This window comes from Mesoplodon densirostris, chromosome 12 (genome assembly GCF_025265405.1).
Source record: "Mesoplodon densirostris isolate mMesDen1 chromosome 12, mMesDen1 primary haplotype, whole genome shotgun sequence".
NCBI classification, from domain to species: domain Eukaryota; kingdom Metazoa; phylum Chordata; class Mammalia; order Artiodactyla; family Ziphiidae; genus Mesoplodon; species Mesoplodon densirostris.
In genome coordinates, this window is record NC_082672.1 from 98,783,953 (window position 1) to 98,803,011 (window position 19,059).

The following is a 19,059-nucleotide window of genomic DNA, read 5'->3' on the forward strand; positions in this document are numbered from 1 at the left end:
AGGTTCCCTACAGCTAGAAAGCTAAAGGTTCTCTTCCTCATTTCTGAAATGTTCCTCCCCTTTGCCTTCCTCCACCCACCAGGGAGGTTTGTCCAACAGCACCTCAGTCCACACTCAGTAACCACCTGCATCCATACACTCCCACCCTGTGTCCACATTAACGAGGCTCTCTGAGTAATTCCTGAGCAGCATCACCAGTGTCCTGACACTTACTCTGTGTCCTCCTAGAGCCCCCTGAGGACCTGTTGGAGAAACTGCCCCATGTGAGGACAATCAAAGGGGCTCCTGCTACCTCCAGGGTAAGCTCCCCTTATTTATCAGAGATTAAAAGTTTGCTTCATTTCTTTCTTTTCCAATTGATTTCAGATCTGAAGATCTACAATGTTCAAGACAGCTGATGTATACAATTTTGCTTGGTTGGATGAATGCTGAGTGAAGGTCTTTCCCAACAGATAACTCATTCAAAAGGCCATTTAAAAAATGGCAACACCAGTTAGAAACTGTAGAGTCAGACACACTCTCCTCAGCAGAAAATTTCCCTCCTTGAAATAGACTTTTGTATTTGCTCCTCAAAGTGGACCTGAGAGATCTTCCAGGCAAAGCTCCAGCCTTTCCCACAGCTGTCTTCTCTGGTTTCTTTTGGGGCCATTGACTCAACAACCGTTTCCCATTTGGTTTTCTGAGGACAAAAAAAGAGATGAAATACCTGTGTCCACAGAGCACAGGATGCTGAGATCCTTACACTGTTTTCTCTTCTCTAATCACAGGTGGATTGGACAGCAAACAAAAACGGTATGTATTCAGAGTTCACCCCTGTGCTGAGGAACAATCTAGATGATGAAGAAGGTGGGACTCTCTTGCTGGCTTTGCTTGGAGAGACACCCTGATTCAGGGTCCCTCCAGGGATGAGGGCTGGGGGTGTAGAGCTAGAGAGTGATATCCCAGTAAAGAGCCATGCCCAAGTTCTATGGTCTCGGAAGTAACTGCATGATTTCGATGATGTGGGTTTGTGTGTATCAGGGTTGGGGTGGGGTCCATGTGTCTATGTGGTTGGGGTCTATGTGGTGTGATTGTGAACCTGCATGCGTGAGCGTGTGTGTGTGTTTCCTGAGGAGATATTTCCCTCTTACACAGCACAATTCACCTGTCAACAAAGCTCATCACCACTGCACACTGTCTGTACACTACCTTGTTCTTCCCTCAACACAGCTGTTGCCCAGATTTGGTTAATATTCCTTTTCCTCAGAAGGAGATGGTGCAGAGATAAATGTTCTCAGCTCTTGACCTCCTAAGTGGAAAAGCCAAACTGAGAACCCAGGGGTGGGTCCCAATGTGGGTGCTCTGGATCCCTGACCTGCACTTACCACTCAGCCAAGGGATCCTCAGTCATGGAGCAAGGGAGTCCCTGCATCCGTATCCTTGGCTGGAAGTCCTCGCATCTCCAAAGGTCCAGACCTTGCCCATCAGGTGGCATTAGTGGTCACAGAATCCAGGGCAGCTATGGGTGGGCTTATCAGTTGACTTTGGCACAGTCATTAATGTGAAATTCACCTCAGGACCTGCATTCTCCTGGTCAGCTCACAGATTCTGAGAGGTGTGAGACCCCATGTATACAGTACAGGTCATATCTGTCAGTGCTGGTGTCATTGCTTAAACAAGGCCAAAAGCAGATAAGAATCAGGGAGCTATTTTATTGTATTGGATAACATTACCATAAGCCGTAGAATTGGTCAGTTCCTTTAGCCCACACCCAAGGACTCAAAGTGGAACCTGACTGTTAGCCTGTACACTTCTCCTGCACAGCTGGGTTAGAGACAGGCTGTGCTCAGTCCGGGCTCCCTCTTCATAACGAAGTGTCCCACTTATGGAACAGCTCCCTAGAGTATGGACAGCCCCTGACTCAGTGGGCATACGTACATTGTATAGAAAACAAAGACTGGGAGAAAAATATGATACGATTGATAGTGGCTGTATCTAAATGGTAGGACTTCAGTTTGGTCAAATCTTGTGTATTTGATTTTCTTTAAGACAAGTGATTAGTGAATAAATATAGCATATTTTGTCTAGGATTGAATTCAGTCCTTTAATGGAGGTTGCTGTTAATCAAGTATAAAATATCATACAACAGAAGACATGATAAATGCAGTAGCTGGCATTGTGGCTGCTGGGGAAAGAGTGATCTGGGAAAAATCAAGCGACAGTGGCAATTTAGCAGGAGCTCCAAAGAGGCAGGATGGGTCATGGGTCTGTGTCATTGAAACAGAGCATGCATTTTAGTGTTTACCATTTTTTAGATCGACCCTTCCCTTCTGATGAGATTCCCCTTAGCTAGAAAGCCAAAGCTCTGTTTTCACTTCCTTCCTCTTGTCCTTTGCCTTCCTTCATCCCCCAAACAGGATGGCCCAACACCAGCTCAGCCCACACTTACTAACCTCCCACATCCATACACACCACCCCCTGTCCTCATCGAGAGGAAAGCCCCTGAGTAATTCCTGAGCCGCATCACCAGTGTCCTGACAGTTACTCTGTGTCCCTCCAGCTCTCCCTGAGGATGTGGCGGATGACCTGCACCGTGATAGGACAGAGGAAAAGCCTCCGTGGATCCCCACGGTAAGCTGGATTTTTTCTGGTCTGAGATAGAAATATTGCTTTCTTTCTCTTTCAATAGAATTAAGTTATGAATATTTGAGGGTATTCCTTCCAGATACATACAATTCCCTTGGTTGGGAGAATGTGGAGTGAGAGTCTATGACCAACTCATGATGCCTGATTCCACAGGACATTACAATTGACAGCATCCATTACAGCCTGTAGAGTACGGAGCTCTCTCTCCTGCATCGATTTTTCTTCTAGGAAAATAATTCTGTAATTTCCAACCTAAATGGACTTGGAAGTTCCATCCTCCCAGCCAAGTTCTTGCCTTTCAGCCTGAGTAGGTTTGCTCTGATAACCCTTGCTGGGTTCCCTGGACCACTGTTTCTTATCAGGTTTTCTACTGTCAGCAAATGAACAAAAGACCTGAGCATCACTGTGATCTTATCCTCATAGTGTTTTCTCTTCTGTAATTGCAGGTGGCCTTCCCAGAAGGTGAAAACGGTATGTATTCTGGAATCAGTCACCTGGGGAGGAAGAACGTTGAAGATGAGAAAGTGGGGCATTCTTGCTGGTTTTAGTGTAGAGGGCAAACTGATTCCAAATTTGTGCTGGGAATGAGAGTAGGGGTCCTGGTGATAGAAAGTGATTTACAAGTAATGTGACCAATTACTATAGTCCCACGAAGAAGCTGTATTACGGTTAGGTGGTGTAGGTTTGTGTGCATGAGACTGGGTGTGTCTGTATGTGAAATGAGTGGTATGATTCTGTGTGTGTATGTGAACTTTTTGTGTTGTGTTTCCCTTGATTTATGTTCCCCTAAACATCACTGTTACTGGTGCCAACTTTCTAGAAAATATTCCCATCACCACTGCATCATGAATGGGTATGGATATAAAAGTAAATAAACTGTACACTTTCAATGTGTGCATTGATTTTATACCAAGTGAGCCTCATTTAACCTGGAAAACAAATCCTATCACCACCCAGGCAAATGTTTACTGGATTCTTTTTTTTTTCTTTTGGCTGTGTTGTGTCTTCGTTGCCCTGTGCGGCCTTCTCATTTCGGTGGCTTCTGTTGTTCCAGAGCGCGGGCTCTAGGTGCATGGGCTTCAATAGTTGTGGCACCTGGGCTCAGTAGTTGTGACTTGCGGGCTCTAGAGCACAGGCTTAGTAGTTGTGGTGCACGGACTTAGTTGCTCCATGGCTGGATTCTTAATGAACAAAAGTGGGTTTCAGCATGCCTCCTACTGGGTCAATTGCAACTTCATTTAATAAGAAATCTCATCTCTTAGTAGGTCTCATAGCATTCTGAATGGTTATGATACATCTCTCTGCCACTTCCCTCATTCTAACTGTTTCCTATTAGAGCCTCGGGATGAGTCCTCCCCCTTTACCTGAAGCACCTAGTGCTAGGCAGGCCTCCTTCCTTTTGCAGGGAGCCCATGCTTGTACCCACATGCCACACCCAGTTCTGGAGGAGTCCGAGAAAGAAGGAGCCTCCAGGAGTAGATGGAGGAAATTCACTCCACCTTTCTCCTTTGAGGCTAATATTCACTATCAGATTCTGTGCTAAGGAAAGGAAATGTCCTTCTCCTGCGGAAAGTCTGTCTTCCATCACTTGTGCCGGCCCTGTTTCTGTGTGCTGGGCAAGGAACACTGCATACAGTGAAGACAGAACCAAGAGATCTACCCCAGGGATTGAGCTCAAGGTAGGCACTGGCTCTGTCTGTCCTGTCCGTGATCCATCATTCATCATGGTTGTGACTCTTGGACAGTCACTTATCTCTCTAAATTTCCACACCCTCCACCATAAAATATGGGTTACAGCCCCCACTTTGCCCTCCCCTTCACCCCCAACAGGGCTGGGTGTCAGACATGATAATGGATATTCTCCATGAGCTGTAAAGCATTGTTCCCATGAAAAAGCTGAAGAGTAAGCTTGAATCCCCCTTTACTTGGAGCCGTCAAATCCCTTCTCTCCCTCCAACAGCTACAAAATATCCAGCTTCTTCTTGCCATCATTCAGGATTGAACACTTATAGCGCATTTGTGAAGCACCAGTCCTTTATTTTTCAAACATTTTACCTGTATTCAATCATTTTTGGCCACATGACATAATGCTAAATGTAGGCCATGTTAACATTTCTACATCTCAGAACAGGGAACTGAGGCAAAGAGGGATCTACATATCTTTGCCAAGTACATGCTTCTTCTAAACGGGATTTGAATCCAGTCCATCAGTCATGGTCCCAATGGTTTGCTGAGTTTCTAGACATTCTCAGTTAAATAAAGATATTTGCCCACAAAACCTGTCTGTTGGGTGTTTTCACTGCATACCAAACTGCAAGATCTTCCTAAGTCCAACTTTGATTCAGGAGGCTCTGCTGGGCCGCTGGTGAGGAAAGGGACCAAAGGATTGAACTGTGAATAAATTATTGCTAATTTCCCCATGGTCTTCTGCCAGCAAGATGTCAATAGTTGTCTCTATTGTAATGCATTTCCCAGGATGCTGCTCCCAGATTGTGAGAAGAAGAAACACTCATCAGAGGTCAAGAATATCAACCCCAGGCTGGCTGAAAAAGATCCGCATCCGGCCACATTTTAGGATGCACCCTATAAATGACCCAGCTGAAGGTACTGTGGAAAATGTCTCGTTCGGTTCACTCAAGAATAATTATTCTAGTTGATTCAGTGCCTCATATTGAAGAAAAAGCTATGAAATATTAAGCAGTATTCTTCTTTTATTCCATGTGTTCAAATTGAAACTTACTAAGCCAGCTGGTACTGTTTTAACCATGGAAGTAAACATGCATTTATTTATTTATTTATTTATTTATTTATTTATTGAATTTTATTTTTTTATTAGTTTCTGCTTTATAACAAAGTGAATCAGTCATACATATACATCTGTTCCCACATCCCTTCCCTCATGCATCTCCCTCCCTCCCACCCTCCCCATCCCACCCCTCCAGGCGGTCACAAAGCACCGAGCTGTTCTCCCTGTGCTCTGCAGCATGCATTTAAAATTCAACATTTGGTTCATGTTTAAGAGGGAAGATGGTCTCTAGTTATGGTTTAGACATTAGCTGATTTTTGAACGTCAGCAACAACACATCCCTCCCTGAAACCATGTTTTGAGATTTCTTTAAATTATTAGACATTATTTAGAACAGGAATATATTGACATAAAACATGTACATGCAATACAGAAAATTGCTGTATCCTATCACTCCAGTTTCAGCTATTAATAATATATAGCATAGGTGAAGTACATTTGTTACAATTAGTGAAACAATGTAAGTATATTTTTACTAATGAAAAGTCCATAGTTCACCTCAGAGTCACACCTTGTGTTGTTATATTCAATGATATTTGAAATATGTACAATATTATTTGTCACCATTATGGTGTCATACATAAATGTGTACACGAATGTTCATAGTCGCATTATTCTTAGTAGCCAAAAGATAGAAACCATCCAAAGTCCATGAGGTGATGAATGGATAAATAAAATGTGATATATACACAGAATGGAATAATTTTCAACCATAAAAAGGAATTAAAGATTGACTTATGCTACAAAATGAATGATCCAAATAATATAAAAAATATATTATTGTTAGTGAAATAAGGCAGGCGCAGAAAGACAAATATTATATGATTCCACTTGTATGAGGTACCTAGTGTAGGCAAACTCACAGACACCGGAAGTAGAAATTACCAAGGTCAGGAGGCAGGAGTAAGGTGGATTATGATTTAATGGGTACAGAGGTTACGTTGAAATGATGAAAAAGATTAAGATGTAGATTGTGTTGATGGGTACACAGCATTGTGAAAGTAAGAAATGCTAGTGAACTGTATACTTCAAAATTATGAAAAGCATAAATATGTATATTTCATCACAATAAAATAAGTCAAAAATCCAACAGAATGGACGATGAATGAAGGAACAACATATTTGATTAGAAGGAAGCTGAAAGAGTCTTGTAACATTTCAAGAAGAAGGGGGATTTGGAGGGACTTTGAAATGGGCAGAGGGGCCGTGGGACTCTATACTGAAACATAGTGCAATGTTAGTGTTTAAGCTTTTTCAGACTGACACTTTCAAATTGATTAGGTTCCCTACAGCTAGAAAGCTAAAGGTTCTCTTCCTCATTTCTGAAATGTTCCTCCCCTTTGCCTTCCTCCACCCACCAGGGAGGTTTGTCCAACAGCACCTCAGTCCACACTCAGTAACCACCTGCATCCATACACTCCCACCCTGTGTCCACATTAACGAGGCTCTCTGAGTAATTCCTGAGCAGCATCACCAGTGTCCTGACACTTACTCTGTGTCCTCCTAGAGCCCCCTGAGGACCTGTTAGAGAAACTGCCCCATGTGAGGACAATCAAAGGGGCTCCTGCTACCTCCAGGGTAAGCTCCCCTTATTTATCAGAGATTAAAAGTTTGCTTCATTTCTTTCTTTTCCAATTGATTTCAGATCTGAAGATCTACAATGTTCAAGACAGCTGATGTATACAATTTTGCTTGGTTGGATGAATGCTGAGTGAAGGTCTTTCCCAACAGATAACTCATTCAAAAGGCCATTTAAAAAATGGCAACACCAGTTAGAAACTGTAGAGTCAGACACACTCTCCTCAGCAGAAAATTTCCCTCCTTGAAATAGACTTTTGTATTTGCTCCTCAAAGTGGACCTGAGAGATCTTCCAGGCAAAGCTCCAGCCTTTCCCACAGCTGTCTTCTCTGGTTTCTTTTGGGGCCATTGACTCAACAACCGTTTCCCATTTGGTTTTCTGAGGACAAAAAAAGAGATGAAATACCTGTGTCCACAGAGCACAGGATGCTGAGATCCTTACACTGTTTTCTCTTCTCTAATCACAGGTGGATTGGACAGCAAACAAAAACGGTATGTATTCAGAGTTCACCCCTGTGCTGAGGAACAATCTAGATGATGAAGAAGGTGGGACTCTCTTGCTGGCTTTGCTTGGAGAGACACCCTGATTCAGGGTCCCTCCAGGGATGAGGGCTGGGGGTGTAGGGCTAGAGAGTGATATCCCAGTAAAGAGCCATGCCCAAGTTCTATGGTCTCGGAAGTAACTGCATGATTTCGATGATGTGGGTTTGTGTGTATCAGGGTTGGGGTGGGGTCCATGTGTCTATGTGGTGGGGGTCTATGTGGTGTGATTGTGAACCTGCATGCGTGAGCGTGTGTGTGTGTTTCCTGAGGAGATATTTCCCTCTTACACAGCACAATTCACCTGTCAACAAAGCTCATCACCACTGCACACTGTCCGTACACTACCTTGTTCTTCCCTCAACACAGCTGTTGCCCAGATTTGGTTAATATTCCTTTTCCTCAGAAGGAGATGGTGCAGAGATAAATGTTCTAAGCTCTTGACCTCCTAAGTGGAAAAGCCAAACTGAGAACCCAGGGGTGGGTCCCAATGTGGGTGCTCTGGATCCCTGACCTGCACTTACCACTCAGCCAAGGGATCCTCAGTCATGGAGCAAGGGAGTCCCTGCATCCGTATCCTTGGCTGGAAGTCCTCGCATCTCCAAAGGTCCAGACCTTGCCCATCAGGTGGCATTAGCGGTCACAGAATCCAGGGCAGCTATGGGTGGGCTTATCAGTTGACTTTGGCACAGTCATTAATGTGAAATTCACCTCAGGACCTGCATTCTCCTGGTCAGCTCACAGATTCTGAGAGGTGTGAGACCCCATGTATACAGTACAGGTCATATCTGTCAGTGCTGGTGTCATTGCTTAAACAAGGCCAAAAGCAGATAAGAATCAGGGAGCTATTTTATTGTATTGGATAACATTACCATAAGCCGTAGAATTGGTCAGTTCCTTTAGCCCACACCCAAGGACTCAAAGTGGAACCTGACTGTTAGCCTGTACACTTCTCCTGCACAGCTGGGTTAGAGACAGGCTGTGCTCAGTCCGGGCTCCCTCTTCATAACGAAGTGTCCCACTTATGGAACAGCTCCCTAGAGTATGGACAGCCCCTGACTCAGTGGGCATACGTACATTGTATAGAAAACAAAGACTGGGAGAAAAATATGATACGATTGATAGTGGCTGTATCTAAATGGTAGGACTTCAGTTTGGTCAAATCTTGTGTATTTGATTTTCTTTAAGACAAGTGATTAGTGAATAAATATAGCATATTTTGTCTAGGATTGAATTCAGTCCTTTAATGGAGGTTGCTGTTAATCAAGTATAAAATATCATACAACAGAAGACATGATAAATGCAGTAGCTGGCATTGTGGCTGCTGGGGAAAGAGTGATCTGGGAAAAATCAAGCGACAGTGGCAATTTAGCAGGAGCTCCAAAGAGGCAGGATGGGTCATGGGTCTGTGTCATTGAAACAGAGCATGCATTTTAGTGTTTACCATTTTTTAGATCGACCCTTCCCTTCTGATGAGATTCCCCTTAGCTAGAAAGCCAAAGCTCTGTTTTCACTTCCTTCCTCTTGTCCTTTGCCTTCCTTCATCCCCCAAACAGGATGGCCCAACACCAGCTCAGCCCACACTTACTAACCTCCCACATCCATACACACCACCCCCTGTCCTCATCGAGAGGAAAGCCCCTGAGTAATTCCTGAGCCGCATCACCAGTGTCCTGACAGTTACTCTGTGTCCCTCCAGCTCTCCCTGAGGATGTGGCGGATGACCTGCACCGTGATAGGACAGAGGAAAAGCCTCCGTGGATCCCCACGGTAAGCTGGATTTTTTCTGGTCTGAGATAGAAATATTGCTTTCTTTCTCTTTCAATAGAATTAAGTTATGAATATTTGAGGGTATTCCTTCCAGATACATACAATTCCCTTGGTTGGGAGAATGTGGAGTGAGAGTCTATGACCAACTCATGATGCCTGATTCCACAGGACATTACAATTGACAGCATCCATTACAGCCTGTAGAGTACGGAGCTCTCTCTCCTGCATCGATTTTTCTTCTAGGAAAATAATTCTGTAATTTCCAACCTAAATGGACTTGGAAGTTCCATCCTCCCAGCCAAGTTCTTGCCTTTCAGCCTGAGTAGGTTTGCTCTGATAACCCTTGCTGGGTTCCCTGGACCACTGTTTCTTATCAGGTTTTCTACTGTCAGCAAATGAACAAAAGACCTGAGCATCACTGTGATCTTATCCTCATAGTGTTTTCTCTTCTGTAATTGCAGGTGGCCTTCCCAGAAGGTGAAAACGGTATGTATTCTGGAATCAGTCACCTGGGGAGGAAGAACGTTGAAGATGAGAAAGTGGGACATTCTTGCTGGTTTTAGTGTAGAGGGCAAACTGATTCCAAATTTGTGCTGGGAATGAGAGTAGGGGTCCTGGTGATAGAAAGTGATTTACAAGTAACGTGACCAATTACTATAGTCCCACGAAGAAGCTGTATTACGGTTAGGTGGTGTAGGTTTGTGTGCATGAGACTGGGTGTGTCTGTATGTGAAATGAGTGGTATGATTCTGTGTGTGTATGTGAACTTTTTGTGTTGTGTTTCCCTTGATTTATGTTCCCCTAAACATCACTGTTACTGGTGCCAACTTTCTAGAAAATATTCCCATCACCACTGCATCATGAATGGGTATGGATATAAAAGTAAATAAACTGTACACTTTCAATGTGTGCATTGATTTTATACCAAGTGAGCCTCATTTAACCTGGAAAACAAATCCTATCACCACCCAGGCAAATGTTTACTGGATTCTTTTTTTTTTCTTTTGGCTGTGGTGTGTCTTCGTTGCCCTGTGCGGCCTTCTCATTTCGGTGGCTTCTGTTGTTCCAGAGCGCGGGCTCTAGGTGCATGGGCTTCAATAGTTGTGGCACCTGGGCTCAGTAGTTGTGACTTGCGGGCTCTAGAGCACAGGCTTAGTAGTTGTGGTGCACAGACTTAGTTGCTCCATGGCTGGATTCTTAATGAACAAAAGTGGGTTTCAGCATGCCTCCTACTGGGTCAATTGCAACTTCATTTAATAAGAAATCTCATCTCTTAGTAGGTCTCATAGCATTCTGAATGGTTATGATACATCTCTCTGCCACTTCCCTCATTCTAACTGTTTCCTATTAGAGCCTCGGGATGAGTCCTCCCCCTTTACCTGAAGCACCTAGTGCTAGGCAGGCCTCCTTCCTTTTGCAGGGAGCCCATGCTTGTACCCACATGCCACACCCAGTTCTGGAGGAGTCCGAGAAAGAAGGAGCCTCCAGGAGTAGATGGAGGAAATTCACTCCACCTTTCTCCTTTGAGGCTAATATTCACTATCAGATTCTGTGCTAAGGAAAGGAAATGTCCTTCTCCTGCGGAAAGTCTGTCTTCCATCACTTGTGCCGGCCCTGTTTCTGTGTGCTGGGCAAGGAACACTGCATACAGTGAAGACAGAACCAAGAGATCTACCCCAGGGATTGAGCTCAGGGTAGGCACTGGCTCTGTCTGTCCTGTCCGTGATCCATCATTCATCATGGTTGTGACTCTTGGACAGTCACTTATCTCTCTGAATTTCCACACCCTCCACCATAACATATGGGTTACAGCCCCCACTTTGCCCTCCCCTTCACCCCCAACAGGGCTGGGTGTCAGACATGATAATGGATATTCTCCATGAGCTTTAAAGCATTGTTCCCATGAAAAAGCTGAAGAGTAAGCTTGAATCCCCCTTTACTTGGAGCCGTCAAATCCCTTCTCTCCCTCCAACAGCTACAAAATATCCAGCTTCTTCTTGCCATCATTCAGGATTGAACACTTATAGAGCATTTGTGAAGCACCAGTCCTTTATTTTTCAAACATTTTACCTGTATTCAATCATTTTTGGCCACATGACATAATGCTAAATGTAGGCCATGTTAACATTTCTACATCTCAGAACAGGGAACTGAGGCAAAGAGGGATCTACATATCTTTCCCAAGTACATGCTTCTTCTAAACGGGATTTGAATCCAGTCCATCAGTCATGGTCCCAATGGTTTGCTGAGTTTCTAGACATTCTCAGTTAAATAAAGATATTTGCCCACAAAACCTGTCTGTTGGGTGTTTTCACTGCATACCAAACTGCAAGATCTTCCTAAGTCCAACTTTGATTCAGGAGGCTCTGCTGGGCCGCTGGTGAGGAAAGGGACCAAAGGATTGAACTGTGAATAAATTATTGCTAATTTCCCCATGGTCTTCTGCCAGCAAGATGTCAATAGTTGTCTCTATTGTAATGCATTTCCCAGGATGCTGCTCCCAGATTGTGAGAAGAAGAAACACTCATCAGAGGTCAAGAATATCAACCCCAGGCTGGCTGAAAAAGATCCGCATCCGGCCACATTTTAGGATGCACCCTATAAATGACCCAGCTGAAGGTACTGTGGAAAATGTCTCGTTCGGTTCACTCAAGAATAATTATTCTAGTTGATTCAGTGCCTCATATTGAAGAAAAAGCTATGAAATATTAAGCAGTATTCTTCTTTTATTCCATGTGTTCAAATTGAAACTTACTAAGCCAGCTGGTACTGTTTTAACCATGGAAGTAAACATGCATTTATTTATTTATTTATTTATTTATTTATTTATTGAATTTTATTTTTTTTATTAGTTTCTGCTTTATAACAAAGTGAATCAGTCATACATATACATCTGTTCCCACATCCCTTCCCTCATGCATCTCCCTCCCTCCCACCCTCCCCATCCCACCCCTCCAGGCGGTCACAAAGCACCGAGCTGTTCTCCCTGTGCTCTGCAGCATGCATTTAAAATTCAACATTTGGTTCATGTTTAAGAGGGAAGATGGTCTCTAATTATGGTTTAGACATTAGCTGATTTTTGAACGTCAGCAACAACACATCCCTCCCTGAAACCATGTTTTGAGATTTCTTTAAATTATTAGACATTATTTAGAACAGGAATATATTGACATAAAACATGTACATGCAATACAGAAAATTCCTGTATCCTATCACTCCAGTTTCAGCTATTAATAATATATAGCATAGGTGAAGTACATTTGTTACAATTAGTGAAACAATGTAAGTATATTTTTACTAATGAAAAGTCCATAGTTCACCTCAGAGTCACACCTTGTGTTGTTATATTCAATGATATTTGAAATATGTACAATATTATTTGTCACCATTATGGTGTCATACAGAAATGTGTACACGAATGTTCATAGTCGCATTATTCTTAGTAGCCAAAAGATAGAAACCATCCAAAGTCCATGAGGTGATGAATGGATAAATAAAATGTGATATATACACAGAATGGAATAATTTTCAACCATAAAAAGGAATTAAAGATTGACTTATGCTACAAAATGAATGATCCAAATAATATAAAAAATATATTATTGTTAGTGAAATAAGGCAGGCGCAGAAAGACAAATATTATATGATTCCACTTGTATGAGGTACCTAGAGTAGGCAAACTCACAGACACCGGAAGTAGAAATTACCAAGGTCAGGAGGCAGGAGTAAGGTGGATTATGATTTAATGGGTACAGAGGTTACGTTGAAATGATGAAAAAGATTAAGATGTAGATTGTGTTGATGGGTACACAGCATTGTGAAAGTAAGAAATGCTAGTGAACTGTATACTTCAAAATTATGAAAAGCATAAATATGTATATTTCATCACAATAAAATAAGTCAAAAATCCAACAGAATGGACGATGAATGAAGGAACAACATATTTGATTAGAAGGAAGCTGAAAGAGTCTTGTAACATTTCAAGAAGAAGGGGGATTTGGAGGGACTTTGAAATGGGCAGAGGGGCCGTGGGACTCTATACTGAAACATAGTGCAATGTTAGTGTTTAAGCTTTTTCAGACTGACACTTTCAAATTGATTAGGTTCCCTACAGCTAGAAAGCTAAAGGTTCTCTTCCTCATTTCTGAAATGTTCCTCCCCTTTGCCTTCCTCCACCCACCAGGGAGGTTTGTCCAACAGCACCTCAGTCCACACTCAGTAACCACCTGCATCCATACACTCCCACCCTGTGTCCACATTAACGAGGCTCTCTGAGTAATTCCTGAGCAGCATCACCAGTGTCCTGACACTTACTCTGTGTCCTCCTAGAGCCCCCTGAGGACCTGTTGGAGAAACTGCCCCATGTGAGGACAATCAAAGGGGCTCCTGCTACCTCCAGGGTAAGCTCCCCTTATTTATCAGAGATTAAAAGTTTGCTTCATTTCTTTCTTTTCCAATTGATTTCAGATCTGAAGATCTACAATGTTCAAGACAGCTGATGTATACAATTTTGCTTGGTTGGATGAATGCTGAGTGAAGGTCTTTCCCAACAGATAACTCATTCAAAAGGCCATTTAAAAAATGGCAACACCAGTTAGAAACTGTAGAGTCAGACACACTCTCCTCAGCAGAAAATTTCCCTCCTTGAAATAGACTTTTGTATTTGCTCCTCAAAGTGGACCTGAGAGATCTTCCAGGCAAAGCTCCAGCCTTTCCCACAGCTGTCTTCTCTGGTTTCTTTTGGGGCCATTGACTCAACAACCGTTTCCCATTTGGTTTTCTGAGGACAAAAAAAGAGACGAAATACCTGTGTCCACAGAGCACAGGATGCTGAGATCCTTACACTGTTTTCTCTTCTCTAATCACAGGTGGATTGGACAGCAAACAAAAACGGTATGTATTCAGAGTTCACCCCTGTGCTGAGGAACAATCTAGATGATGAAGAAGGTGGGACTCTCTTGCTGGCTTTGCTTGGAGAGACACCCTGATTCAGGGTCCCTACAGGGATGAGGGCTGGGGGTGTAGAGCTAGAGAGTGATATCCCAGTAAAGAGCCATGCCCAAGTTCTATGGTCTCGGAAGTAACTGCATGATTTCGATGATGTGGGTTTGTGTGTATCAGGGTTGGGGTGGGGTCCATGTGTCTATGTGGTTGGGGTCTATGTGGTGTGATTGTGAAACTGCATGCGTGAGCGTGTGTGTGTGTTTCCTGAGGAGATATTTCCCTCTTACACAGCACAATTCACCTGTCAACAAAGCTCATCACCACTGCACACTGTCCGTACACTACCTTGTTCTTCCCTCAACACAGCTGTTGCCCAGATTTGGTTAATATTCCTTTTCCTCAGAAGGAGATGGTGCAGAGATAAATGTTCTCAGCTCTTGACCTCCTAAGTGGAAAAGCCAAACTGAGAACCCAGGGGTGGGTCCCAATGTGGGTGCTCTGGATCCCTGACCTGCACTTACCACTCAGCCAAGGGATCCTCAGTCATGGAGCAAGGGAGTCCCTGCATCCGTATCCTTGGCTGGAAGTCCTCGCATCTCCAAAGGTCCAGACCTTGCCCATCAGGTGGCATTAGCGGTCACAGAATCCAGGGCAGCTATGGGTGGGCTTATCAGTTGACTTTGGCACAGTCATTAATGTGAAATTCACCTCAGGACCTGCATTCTCCTGGTCAGCTCACAGATTCTGAGAGGTGTGAGACCCCATGTATACAGTACAGGTCATATCTGTCAGTGCTGGTGTCATTGCTTAAACAAGGCCAAAAGCAGATAAGAATCAGGGAGCTATTTTATTGTATTGGATAACATTACCATAAGCCGTAGAATTGGTCAGTTCCTTTAGCCCACACCCAAGGACTCAAAGTGGAACCTGACTGTTAGCCTGTACACTTCTCCTGCACAGCTGGGTTAGAGACAGGCTGTGCTCAGTCCGGGCTCCCTCTTCATAACGAAGTGTCCCACTTATGGAACAGCTCCCTAGAGTATGGACAGCCCCTGACTCAGTGGGCATACGTACATTGTATAGAAAACAAAGACTGGGAGAAAAATATGATACGATTGATAGTGGCTGTATCTAAATGGTAGGACTTCAGTTTGGTCAAATCTTGTGTATTTGATTTTCTTTAAGACAAGTGATTAGTGAATAAATATAGCATATTTTGTCTAGGATTGAATTCAGTCCTTTAATGGAGGTTGCTGTTAATCAGGTATAAAATATCATACAACAGAAGACATGATAAATGCAGTAGCTGGCATTGTGGATGCTGGGGAAAGAGTGATCTGGGAAAAATCAAGCGACAGTGGCAATTTAGCAGGAGCTCCAAAGAGGCAGGATGGGTCATGGGTCTGTGTCATTGAAACAGAGCATGCATTTTAGTGTTTACCATTTTTTAGATCGACCCTTCCCTTCTGATGAGATTCCCCTTAGCTAGAAAGCCAAAGCTCTGTTTTCACTTCCTTCCTCTTGTCCTTTGCCTTCCTTCATCCCCCAAACAGGATGGCCCAACACCAGCTCAGCCCACACTTACTAACCTCCCACATCCATACACACCACCCCCTGTCCTCATCGAGAGGAAAGCCCCTGAGTAATTCCTGAGCCGCATCACCAGTGTCCTGACAGTTACTCTGTGTCCCTCCAGCTCTCCCTGAGGATGTGGCGGATGACCTGCACCGTGATAGGACAGAGGAAAAGCCTCCGTGGATCCCCACGGTAAGCTGGATTTTTTCTGGTCTGAGATAGAAATATTGCTTTCTTTCTCTTTCAATAGAATTAAGTTATGAATATTTGAGGGTATTCCTTCCAGATACATACAATTCCCTTGGTTGGGAGAATGTGGAGTGAGAGTCTATGACCAACTCATGATGCCTGATTCCACAGGACATTACAATTGACAGCATCCATTACAGCCTGTAGAGTACGGAGCTCTCTCTCCTGCATCGATTTTTCTTCTAGGAAAATAATTCTGTAATTTCCAACCTAAATGGACTTGGAAGTTCCATCCTCCCAGCCAAGTTCTTGCCTTTCAGCCTGAGTAGGTTTGCTCTGATAACCCTTGCTGGGTTCCCTGGACCACTGTTTCTTATCAGGTTTTCTACTGTCAGCAAATGAACAAAAGACCTGAGCATCACTGTGATCTTATCCTCATAGTGTTTTCTCTTCTGTAATTGCAGGTGGCCTTCCCAGAAGGTGAAAACGGTATGTATTCTGGAATCAGTCACCTGGGGAGGAAGAACGTTGAAGATGAGAAAGTGGGACATTCTTGCTGGTTTTAGTGTAGAGGGCAAACTGATTCCAAATTTGTGCTGGGAATGAGAGTAGGGGTCCTGGTGATAGAAAGTGATTTACAAGTAACGTGACCAATTACTATAGTCCCACGAAGAAGCTGTATTACGGTTAGGTGGTGTAGGTTTGTGTGCATGAGACTGGGTGTGTCTGTATGTGAAATGAGTGGTATGATTCTGTGTGTGTATGTGAACTTTTTGTGTTGTGTTTCCCTTGATTTATGTTCCCCTAAACATCACTGTTACTGGTGCCAACTTTCTAGAAAATATTCCCATCACCACTGCATCATGAATGGGTATGGATATAAAAGTAAATAAACTGTACACTTTCAATGTGTGCATTGATTTTATACCAAGTGAGCCTCATTTAACCTGGAAAACAAATCCTATCACCACCCAGGCAAATGTTTACTGGATTCTTTTTTTTTTCTTTTGGCTGTGTTGTGTCTTCGTTGCCCTGTGCGGCCTTCTCATTTCGGTGGCTTCTGTTGTTCCAGAGCGCGGGCTCTAGGTGCATGGGCTTCAATAGTTGTGGCACCTGGGCTCAGTAGTTGTGACTTGCGGGCTCTAGAGCACAGGCTTAGTAGTTGTGGTGCACAGACTTAGTTGCTCCATGGCTGGATTCTTAATGAACAAAAGTGGGTTTCAGCATGCCTCCTACTGGGTCAATTGCAACTTCATTTAATAAGAAATCTCATCTCTTAGTAGGTCTCATAGCATTCTGAATGGTTATGATACATCTCTCTGCCACTTCCCTCATTCTAACTGTTTCCTATTAGAGCCTCGGGATGAGTCCTCCCCCTTTACCTGAAGCACCTAGTGCTAGGCAGGCCTCCTTCCTTTTGCAGGGAGCCCATGCTTGTACCCACATGCCACACCCAGTTCTGGAGGAGTCCGAGAAAGAAGGAGCCTCCAGGAGTAGATGGAGGAAATTCACTCCACCTTTCTCCTTTGAGGCTAATATTCACTATCAGATTCTGTGCTAAGGAAAGGAAATGTCCTTCTCCTGCGGAAAGTCTGTCTTCCATCACTTGTGCCGGCCCTGTTTCTGTGTGCTGGGCAAGGAACACTGCATACAGTGAAGACAGAACCAAGAGATCTACCCCAGGGATTGAGCTCAGGGTAGGCACTGGCTCTGTCTGTCCTGTCCGTGATCCATCATTCATCATGGTTGTGACTCTTGGACAGTCACTTATCTCTCTGAATTTCCACACCCTCCACCATAACATATGGGTTACAGCCCCCACTTTGCCCTCCCCTTCACCCCCAACAGGGCTGGGTGTCAGACATGATAATGGATATTCTCCATGAGCTTTAAAGCATTGTTCCCATGAAAAAGCTGAAGAGTAAGCTTGAATCCCCCTTTACTTGGAGCCGTCAAATCCCTTCTCTCCCTCCAACAGCTACAAAATATCCAGCTTCTTCTTGCCATCATTCAGGATTGAACACTTATAGAGCATTTGTGAAGCACCAGTCCTTTATTTTTCAAACATTTTACCTGTATTCAATCATTTTTGGCCACATGACATAATGCTAAATGTAGGCCATGTTAACATTTCTACATCTCAGAACAGGGAACTGAGGCAAAGAGGGATCTACATATCTTTCCCAAGTACATGCTTCTTCTAAACGGGATTTGAATCCAGTCCATCAGTCATGGTCCCAATGGTTTGCTGAGTTTCTAGACATTCTCAGTTAAATAAAGATATTTGCCCACAAAACCTGTCTGTTGGGTGTTTTCACTGCATACCAAACTGCAAGATCTTCCTAAGTCCAACTTTGATTCAGGAGGCTCTGCTGGGCCGCTGGTGAGGAAAGGGACCAAAGGATTGAACTGTGAATAAATTATTGCTAATTTCCCCATGGTCTTCTGCCAGCAAGATGTCAATAGTTGTCTCTATTGTAATGCATTTCCCAGGATGCTGCTCCCAGATTGTGAGAAGAAGAAACACTCATCAGAGGTCAAGAATATCAACCCCAGGCTGGCTGAAAAAGATCCGCATCCGGCCACATTTTAGGATGCACCCTATAAATGACCCAGCTGAAGGTACTGTGGAAAATGTCTCGTTCGGTTCACTCAAGAATAATTATTCTAGTTGATTCAGTGCCTCATATTGAAGAAAAAGCTATGAAATATTAAGCAGTATTCTTCTTTTATTCCATGTGTTCAAATTGAAACTTACTAAGCCAGCTGGTACTGTTTTAACCATGGAAGTAAACATGCATTTATTTATTTATTTATTTATTTATTTATTTATTGAATTTTATTTTTTTTATTAGTTTCTGCTTTATAACAAAGTGAATCAGTCATACATATACATCTGTTCCCACATCCCTTCCCTCATGCATCTCCCTCCCTCCCACCCTCCCCATCCCACCCCTCCAGGCGGTCACAAAGCACCGAGCTGTTCTCCCTGTGCTCTGCAGCATGCATTTAAAATTCAACATTTGGTTCA